Below are 17,037 nucleotides of genomic sequence, written 5' to 3' on the forward strand. Positions count from 1 at the left end.
CTTTAAGTAACTATTGAGTCCCCCAACATTCCACGTAATTACTTTAAGGTCCCCCATGGCCTAGTTAGAGTTCCCCCTCCCCTTCCACTGGTGCAGTCCAGCTCCAACTTCCATCTCAATCTATATAGGCTTGTACCCCGCATCAAACTTCCCCTAACTACAAACAACCCAAACACCCCTACCCCTCCCCCTCCCACCTCCCTTCCCTTCCCCAACTTTACCCCCCCAAACTCTTGCCCAGCTCCATCCCTGGATCTCAGGCACCCCCGCATCTAGCTCTTTCTGGCAATAGCCTGTACTCGAAACACAGCAGGGTGAGGTCACCCTAATGGCTATCCTACTACTTCCACTATTTACTTGGGGGGTAAGGAGGCTGTGTTCTGCCGCTCCTATTTGCTTCGATTCAACCACATGCTGCTATCAATTTAGTTGTGTTTCCAATACTCTATATTCCAGTCCATTACATCAGCAAACTCAAGGATATCATAACCTGGCTCCAACACCACCCATCTCTACCCGACTATCAGTGTCTTCCAAGTCTCTACTGGGATACCCATCAGTGTGATATACCAATATATATAGTACGTATCAGTCACTTATCTTGCTCCTCTTGGGCTCGTTCTGTATCTCTTTCCGGGCAGCCCTAAAGGTCCAACCATGTAGTAGCTTCCTCCAGTGTATCAAAAAAGAACATTTTACTTTTGTGCAACACTTTCAATCTTGCAGGATACAGAAGTATATATTTGAAGCCAGCCATGCGCAGTCTTTTCTTCACCGCCACATAACTATATCTTTGCCGTTGGACCAGCATTGTATAATCATGATACGCTGTAATAGTAGTCGAAACCCTCTCGATCGTTTCCCCTTTTCTGAAGTACTCCAGGATCTTTTTGCGATCTTTATAGTTCAAAATCATGGCAATTATTGCACAGGGAGGGGCTCCAGGCTTTGGCTTTCTCATGAGGGCTCTATGCGCTCGATCCACTGTGAATCCTTGTGAGAGTTTATCGTCCCCTATATCCTGGAGGATCATATTCTCCACATAATCCGTGGCGTCCTCGCCTTCCTCTCCCTCCGGCAGGCCAACCACACAAATGTTATTCCGTCTTGCTCCCCCTTCGGCTTCCTCCACACGATTCTCCAGGTTAGCCACTTGCTGCTTTAGTGCGTGGACTTTGTTTTGCATTCTCAGTGCTGGTATCCGTGTTGGTTTTGACCGCACTTTCCAAGTTGCTTGTTCTATCTGCCAGCGCCCTGACATCTTGTCGCAGCAGGTTGACAACAATCCCCACTGCGTCTATTTTGGCCTCCAAAGAGGTCCGCAGGTACACCATTGCTACCCCCCATGAGTCTCTTAGTTCCGCTATGGCCGTTAGTATCTGGTGGTTTTCGATCCCCTGGGGGCTTTCTGTAGGTACAGTAGTGCCAATGTGCGTCGATGCCGCTAGAGACTGCTGTGTCTTAGCAAAAGCGTCCATCGTAGGTTGTTTGCTTTTGGCCTTCATCACTCTCCCCGCCATCTTGTGATCCAGCTCAAGTGTCTAAGGCTACTTTGTTCTTGGTGTGGCAATTCTAGTACTCTGTTCTGCCGTAACGTCAGTGGGTCACTCCAGGCACGGGCTGTGATCTTGAGGTGCTCAGCGTGGACCTGAGTGCACCGAGCTATGGCTTCAGGTGGGTTGTGTACTCCCACATTCTCCGTTGGTCTTACAGCCTCCTGTAGATTGTATCCTCAGGAATAGTGCGGCGGTGGAGCCCCTAAGGCTTATATATCTGCCCGAGCGAGAAGGACTTTTCTTTCCCTTGGCATCTGGCACTTTGTCCAGTCAGCTCTATGATATAGTTCTGGTTGTAAGAGGTGCTCAATTGGCACCTCCACTGGCTAGTGGCCACCACAGTCCGTGCTTAACCACAAATTCCAGGTCTCATATGTACTTGTGAGTGGGGGTAATTCGGTGAGCCGCCCCAGTGCTTCTGTGCAAGAGCTGTTCCTTCGTTACTTTAACTGTGCAGTATCACCATGCTTAAACCCTCGTTCTGTGTAGGCGTGAAGCTTGTGAGTGTCGGGATTCCTCTTAGATGGAACCCACACTGTGCAGTGCCCTTGAAACCCACACCGCCCAGTTTATCGTTCAACAAGTGTTCCAACAGCTGCGCTCCGCCTGGCAAAGCTCAGCGGGTGGATGCAGCCGCGGGCCCAGGGGCTCACGCTATTCTTAAGGGGTTCTCCCCAGTAGCAGCTCCTGCGCCCATCCATTATCCGCCTCGAGTGCCTTCCGTCGTAACTGATGGACATTATTTTGTGCACAGGGCAAAGGGCGCCTTATCATGGGGCCCGTATCTTTTCACATCCACTTGCATGTTGGCTGCTCGTCCGACCTCGCCTTCCACTCAGGGGAAGTTCCCGGCAAGCTGCACCGATCTCTCTTACGATTCTTTATATTGCCAGTGCGTATTTGAGGCAGCAAGCCTCTGTGTCTGCACGCACGGGTGCTTTCATATGTCAATAGTGCACTTGATATGCGATCGCAGAACCATCGGTCCCGGTAGCTGCTCTTCTCTCATATCCACCGCGCTCCTCAGCTCCCCCGCGAGCATCTTTATGTAGAGGCACCCCCATCTGCAGCCGGGGGGGCATCGTGGGCTCCAGATGCCAGCCCCCACCTCTTCTCACACGCAGCCTCAGCGCTCACGTCCTGAGCTCGCCCGTCTCACTAAGCCCCACATAGTGGCTCCGCGACCTCGCTGATAGGCCCCGCTCACCGTTACAGGCGCGCAGATTCACCCGACCTCCACGGGACAGTGTCCCCTCATCCGCATCGCGTTCGGGTTTGCATCATTGTTTCTACTGCCACGGCCGAACTTCCTTTGTTGTCCGCCATCTTGGATTCTGTGTTGCAGAGCCACCGAATGCTTTTTAAGTCAATTTCTCTTCCAGGCGATTCCTCTAGTTTTTATAGTTATGACCGAGGACCCAATCACACATCCATGTCTCCAGTCCTGCAGCTACTCGCCAGTTTTTAGTGCATGTGCTCACAAATCAATGTCGGATCCACGGAGCAGCTCCCTCAGGCACATCCTGTTACATGGCCAGTTGGCCACGCCCAGGTGTTATATTAAAAATATAGACACATTTATTACAAGGCCTTTGTAACATCGACCATAGCAAAGAATCACAATAATACTAAAGTAAACCAACACATCACAATCAATACAATATATATATAAAACCGAGGGGTCTAAGGAGTTAGGGGCACGGAATACGTAGACCACCTAGATGGGGAGGAAAACAGGCAGTGCAAGTAATCGTTAGACCCAGTTCGACATCAGAAATACACCTAACTAGGAGGCAGTCCGAGTCCTACGAAGAGAGGAGCCTTATGCTCAATAGTACATGCACGCGCTTGTGCCAATGGACAAAATAGGGTCTCTTCAAGGGTCTCTGACAGTTCAGGAAGGTGAATGAAGCGATGAAGAACAAGCCCCCACTACTCAAACAAGACCTCCACTTGCAGGCAGAGGCAGGTTGAGAGGGCGGGATAGAGTCGCTATTTCGCAACAGCGGTAGAAAAGAAATGGGCTCCTGCGCGAGGGGCCACAGGTTGGGGTAGGGACTACTCACCGGTCCCCGACGCAGGCAGACCCAGACTTTGCCAGTTCAGTTCACGTTGCTGGCAGGTTCGGATGCGACTAGCAGGACGTCTCAAAACTGTGTAGATTCCACAGTAGCAGGATGCAGGGTCGAGGGGGTCACAAATGCAGCGAACGTGCACAGGTCATTAGCACAGCATGGCAACACGGCAACCGCGGTTACTCTCGTCCAGGCGCACTCGTCTCACTTCAGACCTGGGAATGCCAAGTGTACGAAATTCTGTGTGAGGGTGCCGTGGACACAGAGCTAGCAGTAGGCCAAGTTTCGAGGGCTTCCCCGAAACGGCGGCGGTGACAGAGCAAAACATCCTGTGTAAGCTGGTCAGCCCACTGGTTGGCCCAGGGACACTTCCGAAGAGGCTTACTTGCAGGGTTTGATGATGGTGCCGAGAATAGTTGGTCCCACTATTCCAATGGGTCAAAGCGCCTTCGCAGAACTTCTAGGACGATCAGATGTAGAGGGGTCTCGCAGGACGACAGCGGGCTCAGGGTGCCAAACCTTCCAGCGGATCACCAGCGGTTCCTCGACTCGACTTCTTGTTGTAGGATACTTGGCTCCTTATCCTTGGTTCGGTGTGAACTCAGGAGATCGACATAGTAGTGGTGTTTTCAGCCTCCTCTTATCCAAAGTTCCCTTTGTGCCAAAACGGAGAGGACCTAATGGGAGATCTGCTCAGAAACACTCACTCCATACGTGGACCAATCATGGATCACGGTGGTCCCAGGCATTCAGGACACTCCAGACTATCTGGCACCCAGGATGTGTATTGGAAACAGACATCCCAGCCCGCATCCTGGAGGCACACATGCAAGGCATGCAGAAGCCCATGGAAGCTTTCGGTTTCGCGGGAAAGTGCATGACCAAATAAGGACTGACCCGGGTCTCCTCGACCTGGGGAAGGCGAAGGGGCAAGATGGCCAAAGGACAGGACAAAGAACTGTGTGGCATGGCCATTTTGGAGCCAGGCCACCTATTCGTGCCAAACGCGGTAAGCGCGGATAACATGGCAAAAAAGGGTTCAAAACATAAGATAAACGATAGCTGCCACCAGTCCTGTCCGTGACACACCTGCACAGTTCATAATAAGTCCAGCAAGAGTTTCTAGGGCCTTTGGAATGACTAGAGACCCAAGAGTCCGGTAAAGTAAGTTACATTGCACTCTTGTTACATGTTGCACAAAATATGCAACATGAGGAAAGGACTACTAAGGGAAACAAAGTCTCCCAGTACTGACTGTCTTAAGGGCATGTCAGTTCCCCCATAAGAATTGAGCGAAAGCCCAGAGGAGTGCAGCTGAGGGCTGTGCTTCTCTGGCAAAGTTTAGATCAGGGTGTAAAACAGCAGCAAAAAGTTTGGGGGTTGACATACGGAGGGAAAATTACATTCAAATATGACATCTTTCCTAACAGGATGTGAACTGAAACCCAGCCATCGTTTTCGGATGCCCTACTCCTCCCAATGTACAACGTGTAAGACTGGCCGAAGAATGGTGGTGGGGATGATGGAGGCTGAGCCTCCCTGTGGAACTTCCATTCCATACACTCGATGCTTGTCCGTCTTGGTTAGCTTGGGCTTTTTTACAGGACTTCAGTGAAGGACACGCAGAGTGCTTATAAATCGACCGGCTGAAGGCAGGCCTGGCAAGATGTTTTTATTACACCAGCAGCGTGTTTACAACTCCAATTAAGTCATCAACTTGCAGAAAACTTTGGCAGGCACTTCGAGTGCAAATGGTAAGACTTGATTTAAGCGAGCTGAAAGAGTTCCCACGAGGAGGAGTTTTGGGCAGGGAGAGGCAGGAAGGGTGGGAATGGCCATAGGAATGAGCATGGCCATGTGCAGTCAATGGGTGGGCTCATAAACAAACAACACCTATACACTGTGTTTCCCTCCTCATATGGCATTCCTCTTTGTCCCTCCTCGTGTGCCGTTCTTCCCTATCTGTGCTCTATTGCAATAGTTTAGGCTAATCCAAACTAAAAATTATTTGACCCAACACAAACCATGACAAAGACCGACATTCAATGAGAAATACTACTATCAAATAGGCAAGGACTCAGATCAAATTATAGTTATTTCTATTAAAAACCAAGTACTTACATGCTAAGTAATTCTTTGCAATGGTGAACACTCATGTCCTATGTCTGTTAATTCGATGAGAGGTCAGCTACTGGCATCACACACCAGGGATTGCCATTAAATGTTCTGGCACTCATGATTCGCCAGGAGTGTGGGGACATTGTCAGGCATTCACACCACTGGAGAGAGGGATCGAGAGAGGAGGAAGAGAGAGGGGAAGAGAGGAGGAGGGACGGAGAGAGAGGGGCAGGGGTAAAGAGAGTTGGCAGATGGTGTGGTGGGGGATACTCCAAGGCAGAAAAGGAGGATTGGAGAGTGAAGCATAGTAAAGGTTTCAGTGTCAGGGAGATATTAGTGGAGATATTAGTGAGGGAGGTGAATAGTTATATAGATTGTGGGATCTTTAGAGTGTATGCAAGGTGGTAACCATGAGTGGATGTAGAGGGCATGGTTAGAGGCAGGGGCACCACCAAGGGGTGGCCAGGGGGGGCCATGGCCACCCTTAAAAAAATGCAGGCCCCCCATTGGCCACCCTGCGAAAAAGCAACAATTTTTTGTTTATTTTTTATTTTATTTTTTTGCACTCAACTGTTCATGGACAATAAAATGCCCAGTTCAGTGCGAAGAAAAGTATTTTTTCTGCTTTTTTACCGCGGCCCACCGCCCACAATGGTCTGTAGTCAGGGTTGGAGGAGAACCCGAAAATAAACACAGCCTGAGCCTGGATGCGCGCATTTCTGCTTTGGCTCGCGCTTCCAGCCATGCTGTGTTTATTTCCGGGTTTCCTCCTCAGGCTGCATGGATCTGAGCCCATTCCATATGCCCCCTAACCCCCTGAAAAATGCCCAATTCCGGCTAACAAGTAAGGAAGTGGTGCCTAAACATATGGCTGGCCTATAAATCTTGTTCAGATTGGTTGACGGAGCAGCAATAACAGCCCATCGAAAATCTTCGGTTCGTACTTGACAAAATGGCAGCTGGGCGCTTAGGACCCATTCAACAGCTGCAGCGCCGCATCTATGGAGGTTCAGAGAGGAGAGTGCTCCATGACCCGAGGGTGCGAGCAGAATTTTGGTCAGCGCTAAAAGGAGGGGCAAAGGTTCTTGCTGCCGGCTCCCGGCGTCCAATGTTGGGGACAGACTAGAAGCTCCAGCTCCGGGACGAGGTATGCCGTGGGCTGTCCCGGGACCACTATCAGGCTCTGAATCTACCGCCGGAGAGCGAAACATATGGCTAGGGCCCACTGACCCGGAGAGCAGCACGCAGTGTCCTGTATGTGAGATTCTACCCACTGACGGTACAGCATGATGGGGGAGGATTCAGGGGAGGGCCCCCGTTCCCCGGGGGCTATTTACCATGCATTCTGAGAGGAGCATCCTCCTGAGAAAGAGGTTGGCAAATGTATGAATGGGATCCAGCGCTTAGAGAATGCACCCATTCAGGATTCGCATCCAGCTCTCCAGGTCTGTGCTAGAACATTCAGGCTACAGCATATTACACGGTCTCTCTCTCTTTAGAATACCCTCCAAAAATGGATTAATGGAACTGGCATGACGCAATCCTATGGAGCTTCTAGCGTGTGCATTATTTGCTGCCTGCCTGTCTGACATCTACAATGCTGCAGCCCACTCACCATAGAATGGAATCCGAGAAAGCTACACCTACCTGGTGATGCTTACTCAATCAAGGAGGGAAGCAGCACACCACAAAAGTCAGAGGGGCTCGGGGAGAGTGGACTGATCACCTCAAAAGATCGGAACAGTTGTCAGGGTGAAGCCATACAACATCAACTACATCCTGAGTGGGCACGGCAAAGGTGGGGCACCCCCCCTCCATTGGAACTGGCTTTCTGCCTAAAGACAGTGATTCTGGTTGCTTTCTGGGGGGGTCAGCACTGGTTGCAGAGATTTGACCGTAACAGGCATCGAAGAGGCTGAGCTGACCCAAAGCAAGCAAAAGAGGTGAGCTGAGGAATAATTCACCAGAAGGGGATAGAAGAAGACACGGCACGTGATAAAACCGTGAGTCCCTGCAGAGGCGAATTGGGAGTAGGGCTGAGGGCCCCTACCGTGGTGCGGCTAGCTTCTACCCCAGACAAACATATGCCAGCCCATGCACAATATCTTTGGATTGGCAGTGGCACTGCATGCAAAGGAGACCTGGGCTGCAGCACTGAGAGATTCCACCAGGCAGGCAAGCAAGCACTTCAGAGGAGCTAAGAGGTACGCAAAGTGTGTCTGGAGATACAGTCTGAAGTGAAACTATACGAGACACCACACATGCAACGTGATTGAGCTAATCGCCAGTCACCTTGCAAATCTGTGACACTTAAAGCAAGCAACACAATAAAGCACCCTTTGAAATATTTGCTCATACCCATAATGTCTAATAGATTGATTTGCTAAAAAAGTAAAGTTTGCGTTAATGTCCTTAGCTGAATTTTCTTAAAACCATACATAACACGCTGGAGGTTTGTGACGAATCTCCAAACATAAGTGAGTTTACTACACAAATTATTTTATTGTGCGTCTTAAAGCACTGAAAATAAAGTGGGTAAATAGATAGTTTGCCTTTTGCATCTTATAGTTTTCCATTCAGGATGTGTAAAATAAAGGTACTCTGATATTATTGTATCTCAACATGCTGCTATAAGGATTTATGTTGTCATGATGCTTTATTATACAATGTGTGCATTTTGGAAGTAAACTCGATAAGACAGTATTATTGTAGGCCTCGACTCCCAAAATGTTATTATTTCTCTCACGTAAAGCGTGGAAGAAGGTGGTTGTGCCTAAATTGGAGAGTGGGTTAAAATCCCTGCTTCACTGTTTAGCATAAGCGTGTGATCCTGGGCAAATAATGCAATCTCACCATGACTTCAACTGCAACAATTGGAGTGCTTATCAGTGATTATGTATCGCCCTTGCAATAGGGCAGTTTTAATAAGTGTTGGGATAAATTGATGTACCCTGGTGCTTCTCTGCTAGTGGCTCCAATACTGACACATATCATTGCATGATTGCTGCGCTGGTCCTTCCCCAGTCTCCAATCACCTGATTTGACAGGCAGACAGTTTCTCCAGCCAGTCAGTGCACCAGAGTTTCTAGTATAGCGTACTAACTGTGGTTGAACCAACATTACATTTTCTCCCCTGTTGTTCCTAGCCACTGAAGTTGCTTGTGCCGTCCAGAGTACTGCCCCACACTCTGCAATGTCCTGTTATGCTATGATATTGAGTCTTTCATTGCAAACACCATCTGTCATTTTGAAACTTTCTAGGAGCTTCAGAATCTGCAGGTAATAGGGTAAGGGCCTAATGCAGTAGCAGAGGGATCAGGCCAAGATTGCTGTGTTACAACATTGATGTTTGCAGATCTTAAAAGATATTGCTCTATACGGTGAATGTTTTAGATATTTTGTCAGCTGTGTGGAGCACTGGTTATGTGCCTTTCAGGTAGCTAAGGTACTTGCTTGTATGATTGACAGAAAATTGATGCGTTTCGCTTCTTGTTTTTGCCACCAACTCACCAGAGAGCCAAAGGCCAAAGGAGGGATGGACCAAAGGTTCACCTGAAAGGGAGCCAAGGACCACAGGAGAGTTCACCAGAGCAGCCAAGGACCAGAGGGGCAACTCAACAGAGAGGTTCACTTTTACTTTAGTTTTACTTCATTCAATTTTGAATTTTTGCTGAAGCTGAAACTATTGAACCGGAGTACAATTAGGAAGGACAGGACTTGTAAGGAGGGACACTTGAGGGCGTTTTATTTACCAGCCCACTGATTGCCCGTGACCATTCTAATTCCAATGGACAATCCCACCCACTACCTGAAGAGTAAGAGTATTCCTAAGAAAGTCTAACTTTTGAACTGCCTGGGATTTTTTATGTACACTGGCAGGTAGTGACTTTACCTGGGTGGTGTTCTCAGTGAAACAGAAAATAGTAAAGGAAAGATGTGTTGTTCAAACTTACAAGTAACATTCTGAAAACTAAATCGGGGATAGCAGAAGAGTTGACATTTCAGAAACTAAAAATAAGCCTTTTGGTAGACCCTTATCTTACAACCAACGTGACTTCCCTAAGATTCTGTTGTGGCGACCAATGCCTAAAATGTACCACTGGGTGTATTCCCATTGTAAATGCAATCCAATGGCAAGATACATCTAGTATTCTAGTCAAACCCTGCTGAGTGCACCATATTCGATAGACATGTTGCACAAACAACACGTTCAATCACTTCCGGGCATTCCCCTTCTTGGGCCCCAAACGTCCAGGTTACACAACTGGTTAAGCATAAACCGCCAACAAACCTGATGATAAAAAGGACTGGGGGAGTGCTTTAATTCGCCTGGAAGCTTATTTTATTGTCTAATTGTATTTTTGGTTTCCCTTAATAGATGGTAATGTTCTAATTTACCAAGTCGAACTCTCTAATTTTACGTTTTATCCTGCGAAGGTTCTGAGAGGTGAGCAAATCGTTACTGCCACATGTATCTACTAAGGTGCACATCAACACATTATAAAAGGAGTTTAACACCTTAAAGCTTTTAATGTTCAATATAGATGCCAATTCCTCATACAAGGAGGCTTTTGCTGGATTTAAAATATTGCTAACATCAACACTCTTTTTGTCAGAGTGTATGATGAGTAAATCAATTGGATTCCCAGTTCTAACCTGATTGCCACCATAGGTACACAACCTGGTAGTTTCAATACGTTTTTTCCAAATGGTACTCTCTATATAGTCAAATTGTTTTTTTAACTCGGGTTAACCATAAATTCAATCCTATACAATAAGGAAGGAAGAACCTTTTTGCCCATAATAGGCCAACAGGGGAATCAAAGTAAACCTGCAGTACTTCGTCTTTATTTTCTTAAATTGCGCCACCAGTGCAGATTTTTCCGCCTTAATCTACCCCTAGTGTCCCCCACTCTTACGATGTTTTGATTACATACATAACCCAGGTATGAGATTGCATTGCAAATCTGGATGCAGTCCCCAGACATATGTCACTTTGTCCCCTGATGTAACCTTTTGGGGGGAAATCATAACTGCAATTTTTTTAATGTTTATCCTCAAGTTGTTAGAATTGGCAAAGTCCTCCTTTTTGGTAAGACTTCTCTGCAGCCCAACACCTGTTTGATCGAGAAGGATAACATTGTCTGCGAATGCCAGAATTTTCAAGTGGAGATGCCCAATATTGGGAGGAAAAGTTCTAACACTGTCCAAGTCTTTCCCCAAATCACAGATAAAGAGATTGAAGAAGCCGGGGCTAACACACACCCCTGCCTCAACCCAACTCTAGTGTTGATTTCATCAGTGAGAGAGTCTCCCAAATTCTGATGCATACTGATGTATTATGGTGTGAAAGCATCAGTATTTTCAATAATCCCCCTGGGATATTCAGGGTCTCCAGTTTTCCCCACAATCAGGGGTGATCAACACAATCAAATGCAGTGTATAGATCTAAAAAGGCCACGTACAGCATATCCCCTTTACTTTCCAAGATTTTTCAAGATGTGCTCTCTTAATAATTAAATCATAAACCCATTCAGTTATGTCCCCAATCCCTTTCTAAACCATGTTTCAGAGATTGGTAGTATATTGGCATTCGTAGCCCATGTTGCAATTTCGTCCACAATTATGGAGGCGAAGATCTTACTGGTCAAATCCAGTAGGGCTATGGATCAGTAGTTCTCTGGTAAGCTTTGGTACCCCTTCTTAATGATATATCTTCGGTGCCAGGATTCCGGAATTTCATTTACTCTCAAATTACTCGAAAAAGTTGAAGTAGCCATTCCACCCATAGCCTAGGATTCTTTTTTTAAACCCATGGCCCTTGAATTTTTACTTTTAAGGATCTTTCTCTCCTTATCCTCTAAACCAAAAAAACATCCTCCCAAAAGGAAGATCTCCTTCCATAGTAAGCACCTCAGTAGAGGGTGCTTTGGAGAATATACCACTGTAGTGATGTCCCCAAACGGAAGCAGCAATCATGTTGACTTGGATGTAAGTACTTCTACCTTCGAGCTATTTAAGATAACCCCAAAGGGATTTTGAGTTATTCCTGGCAACTGCTGTAAGCATATTTGCCCCATCTCACAGGTTCATATGGATCATGTGATATTTGACCCAGTTCTTATGTTTTTGTTTAAGCAGCCTTATTTGTTCTCAAACAGAGTACCTCTGCACTCCCTACCTACCATGAAATATCTGATATCCTTTCTTAACCATTGTTTCCTGTTTACAACTTCCTCATCATAGCTATGGACCTTTTTCGTTTGAGGAGGAAGTGTATACTCTTTTACGAGCCATTTAATAATCACAATACAATATAGTTGTTATTAGGAGACAGATCATCTTAGCTTCCCCCTTTCAGGTAATTAATGAGGTAGGGCAATCTGTCTATCCTTACCATACTAAATCGAATGCATGCCCTTAATCTATTCCCTTGGAAAATGGCTTCTAAATTATTGAGACAAGCTAAATAGGGAGATACCTGCAATGGTGGATTCATGGTTAGGATGAGACAAGCATGATCACTCTTAGGGGTGTCTGTAACTGTTAGTGAGCCCATATTATCAAGCCAGGTCTTAGAGGCGTAAATGTAGTATATGTGGGAGAAGCTCCTGCCCCTTCTCCAAGCAGGCTGGGCAGGAATGTCCCCACAATATTACCATTTAATTTACCTATGTTTCAGCTTTCCATCAGCTGTGACCATGCCATCCTTCGACTATTTCCATGCATGCTTTTATAAGGGCTAGTCTGATACTTTAAGGAATTATCCTATCAAGGGAATCAATCTTTGACCACTGAGTTAAATGAACATTCACAGTGCCAAAAAGCTTTCTCTCAATTTTTAATGGATTGTAATAAATGTTAAAAACAAATGAAAACAACGCTTCTTAATACCAACAGCCAATATTGAATCATTTTGAATAGCCCATTCTTTAGCTTCAAAGCCCCAAATATTATTGATTCCAAAAAGCAAGACCCCAGAAGGTCTCCCCTTTAAACCCTTCTCTGCTTTTTTGAGAAAGATGGAGAAACCATCAAATAAATGGGAACCCGTCAACCACACTTCTTGCAGAAGGATAACAGAGTATTTCAAAACATCAAGCAAAACATAACATCTTTTTACAGAGAAAGCTATTGAACCCCTGAGAGGTCCAGCTGAGTGGATGGATTAGTCCAAAGTTTCAGGTGGCCAAACAATGTCTTAGACAGGGCTGGAAGGGTGGCCGCAATCCAGCTCCCTATGTCCTGCAGTAGGACCACCACGTATACATTGCTAGGCCCCCCTGATATAACAGAGCAAAAAGTTCATTTTATTTTTAGATTTGGATTCTAACTTTCCATAATTGCAGGTAGTTACAACCTCGAAGTTCGGTTTATCCCCTGCACTGCAATAATTATACACATCACAGCCCAAGATCTGCAATTAACTCGCCTCCTTCAATATTGCCCACAATTCTGCTATAAAAGTACACTGCCACAATATGGGTCCACTCCGGGCAGAAAGTCAACTCACTTGATGTCATTAGTTTTCAGCAGCAGTCAGTGTGGAGTAGATGGAGATGGATTCTTTCTGTTTTACTATCTTCTTCTAACATGGCTACCCTTACGCCTAGTAACATTGTCGAAAATGGCTACGTGTTTTACAACCTTCCTTCTGCATTGGGCGCAAATACGGAAGACTACAAAGTCTGCAGTTTCCAGGGCAACGGCGCTTCGCTACTCATTCAACAGGACGTTCCGTGAGTTTCGTTTTGATCCTTCATATCTTAACACCATCCCATATTGTTTGACTTGACTAATATCTCTTATTGAGATATGATATGATAGGTTATTTATACCCAGAGGTTTCTAGGACCGGGGATCGAACCTGTGTTGCTCTGTGTCCTCTTGCTTCCAAAGCGAGCACGTTGCTGCTGAGCTATCCTCCCACTCAGTGCTCCAGATAAGATTTTGGAGGTGGGAGTATTGTACTCTCTATTTTTAAACTTTGAGAGTAAATGTGATTTTAAGAGAGTAAAAATGACTTTTCTCCTTTGCAAGAGAGTAAAATGTATGCAATATCCAGCCGACGTGTGCAAAAACTGTATGGAAATCATTACTAGGCGGCAGCTTTCTGCATTGTGACAGAATACACCTTACATTATTTCTGGCCATTTGATCTCTCCTGTATATATTTAAATGTTGAAATCACAAAAACCTAGCCAATTATATAGTAAAGCAAACATGAATTGTATTGTGTGTTTTGAGATTCGATAGCAGAATTAACCTTTGATGTTTAAGAAAGTCCTAATTTCATGGAGCTATTACTACCTAATGGTATGCCAGTGTTATGATACAACAGTGCAGAGGGGCAAGAACTCCATGCTAAATTATATATCTAATCTAATGGTCAAATGGTTATTTATATAGCTCTTTTGGCAAAGCGCTGTGCATAGAACATATTTATCACAATTAACACCAAACCAAAGTCGGTACTCCTTTATCGATCTCGAAAGGATGAAAGGCTGAGTTGAACTTGCCGGGATTCGAACCCGCAACCTACAGATCATCCACAGATTGCAGCAGCGAGTGCTCAATCGGCTGAGCTATCGTATTGGCTAACATCCTTCAGAGGTTGGTTAACTGAATATCGACTGAGGTATAATAATCATAGTACCTATATGTATGACGAGCTATTCATGAAGCGCTACATAACGTTAAATACCTATCTGGATTATGACAGGGACAGGTTTTGCTGAGTTTCTATTTCAATTACCAATGTAACTTTCATTTGTATTTGAACAGCGATTGCACTTCCTTGAGAGTCAGGTTTTGGGTGTTTTAATTGTAGTCCTGAAGATTTGAGAGGATAGAACACCTGTGATCAGTCTAATGTGTAATGACAATGCGCATCAGAAGGAGTTTAGCTGCTGTCAGGGCATGGGAAGATGGCAAGCCTGTGGATGGGGGATTTGGAACCGTACATTGACAAAGCTTTTGTGAGCAGGGCCTTTGAGACAATGGGCGAGCTGGTGCAGAGTGTGAAAGTAATACGGCACAGAATTACTCGCTGCAACAACACCAGGAGGAGCCTGAAGCTGACGGAGAAAACGTCAGCGTTCAAAGCCAACAGGACTTACTTAAGCAGCCACCTTTATAACCAGTAGTCTAGGATCTCCTCAGAAACCTCTCCAGATGGTGGGATGCACCTATGTTCACGGGTCCCCACACAGTTGAAGCAGTGACTGAGAGAGCTGTCAAATTAATTGGGAACATTTGGAATAATTTAGGCAACATCAAGCCCTACAAAGCTGCAGCCTCACCTGGCACCAATCGACAGGGCCAGCGAACCTCAACAAGAAGAGCAAAGAGACAATTTGGAAGCAGCACTGCCGAGCAGAGGACACCCAATGGTTACTCGCTCACGAGCAGCAGTGTTAGGGCAAGGACTTCCTACTCGTCCAGAGTGAGGGTACCCGTCTGTTATTTTTCTTTCCGCATACATTCATCGTTAAAGTGAGACTGATTTTATTGCATTTCTTCCATGCTGCCCATTGATTATCAACCTGATACCTTCCAAATTTGTCTAATTTATCAGAACATCCAACAGATTTCCAAGCACGTTTTCCTAATGTGTGTTATATCTTCATAGCTCACCCACAACTGTGTGTGCACCTTGCCGAATAATAGCAGCAGATACCTCCATCTGCTCTGAATAACTCAAGTGGTGCCTTTTCACCCACTGAATTGTATCATTGGATGTACACTATCCTGAATGCCAGCCACAGCTCTGTTATCACTGTTTGACCCCCCTGTGCTTTTAACATTGTTTACTGTCACTACCAGACACAGTGTGCCCATCCGTTATAACCTACTGTGAATCACCTCTGTAGCCTCTATGCCTATTACCTACCAACCTAGCCGAGTGCACTCACAAGCCACCAGCTAGAGGGTACCTCAATTAGAATCTGCCTCTTTATACATTATTCTACATCATGAGCATCACAGCCCATTGCCTGCTAATCTACACATATTTACACATGTTTATTGTTCATCACCCACCAATACATATAGGTAACCTACCTATAGCAGTCTAGAAAGCTTCACCTAACTCCACCTGTACATCACCAGCCACCCCTTCCATTATGGAACGCATCTATCCGAGTCCGTCAAGCGGGCTTCAAAGCAACCCATGCAGTCTACCATGCAGAAACTCCAGACTTAGAGCAAGACTCTCGAGACTGCATGAGCCATTGACTAGAACCCTACCCCCTGGCAATATAAGATCGCCTAACGAGAAAGCATATAGCCCTCCCATCAAAACCCGGAAGCTCATAACAACTCCTACTAAAATAAAACCTACCCATTCTACCACAACCCTCCCCCTTCATAGGCGGATTAATCAATGCCAGATCCATGACTGCTCATGCCACGGATATCCACGATTTGATTTCGGCCGACAATCTGGACTTTCTCGCTATCACAGAGTCCTGGCTGCAGGACGCATCAGGACCCCTGCTTTCCCTAGCAATCTCAGATGGTTACACCATAGTGAGACAGGACAAAACTAATATGAGCGGCGACGGCATTGCCATCATCACTAAAACTAGCCTAGGCATGAGAACCACACCTACTATAGTGTCTGAATCATGTGAAGCGCTTTCCATCAAACTTCCTCTAGTTAACTCCCAGACACTGACCATCCACCTCATCTATAGACCTCCCGGACCCATAGGGACATTTGAAGAGGATATCCATAATCTACTTTCTAACAATCTAAAAATGTCTTCACAACTACTTTTCCTAAGGGATTTTAACCTGGGCTACAATGACCCCCTAGACAAAAACGCCACCAACATTGCCAATATTCTGTCTGATCTGGTATAGCTCAAAAAACGCTCGAACCCACTTGACCACTTTCTTGTGTCCTTCGAACTATCCACTTCTAGACCATCCTCACCAGCACTTATCTTGGCCTTGCCTTGTCCTACAAGAAATAAAAAGAGTATCACCAAGGAGAAAGTGATTCCAGCGATCCTACCCATCCTTAACCAACTAGTGGATCATTTAGACCCTGAAACACTCGTCGATGAGTACAACAAAATCATGTTAACCACCCTTGACAACATCGCCCCTCTAAAACTCAGACCGAGTAAACCCAAAGTCATTTAAATAAATGGTTCACCCCATAACTAAAAGATCTACGACTTCTCAAAAGGGGCTGTGAAACAGTATGGAGGCTAACCCCCTCAAAAGACCACACAAAAATAAACTTATGGAAATCTCCTCCTGTTACAAAAAGGAAATGT

The sequence above is a fragment of the Ambystoma mexicanum genome, chromosome 14 (assembly GCF_040938575.1).
Source record: "Ambystoma mexicanum isolate Mex_15411 chromosome 14, UKY_AmexF1_1, whole genome shotgun sequence".
NCBI classification, from domain to species: domain Eukaryota; kingdom Metazoa; phylum Chordata; class Amphibia; order Caudata; family Ambystomatidae; genus Ambystoma; species Ambystoma mexicanum.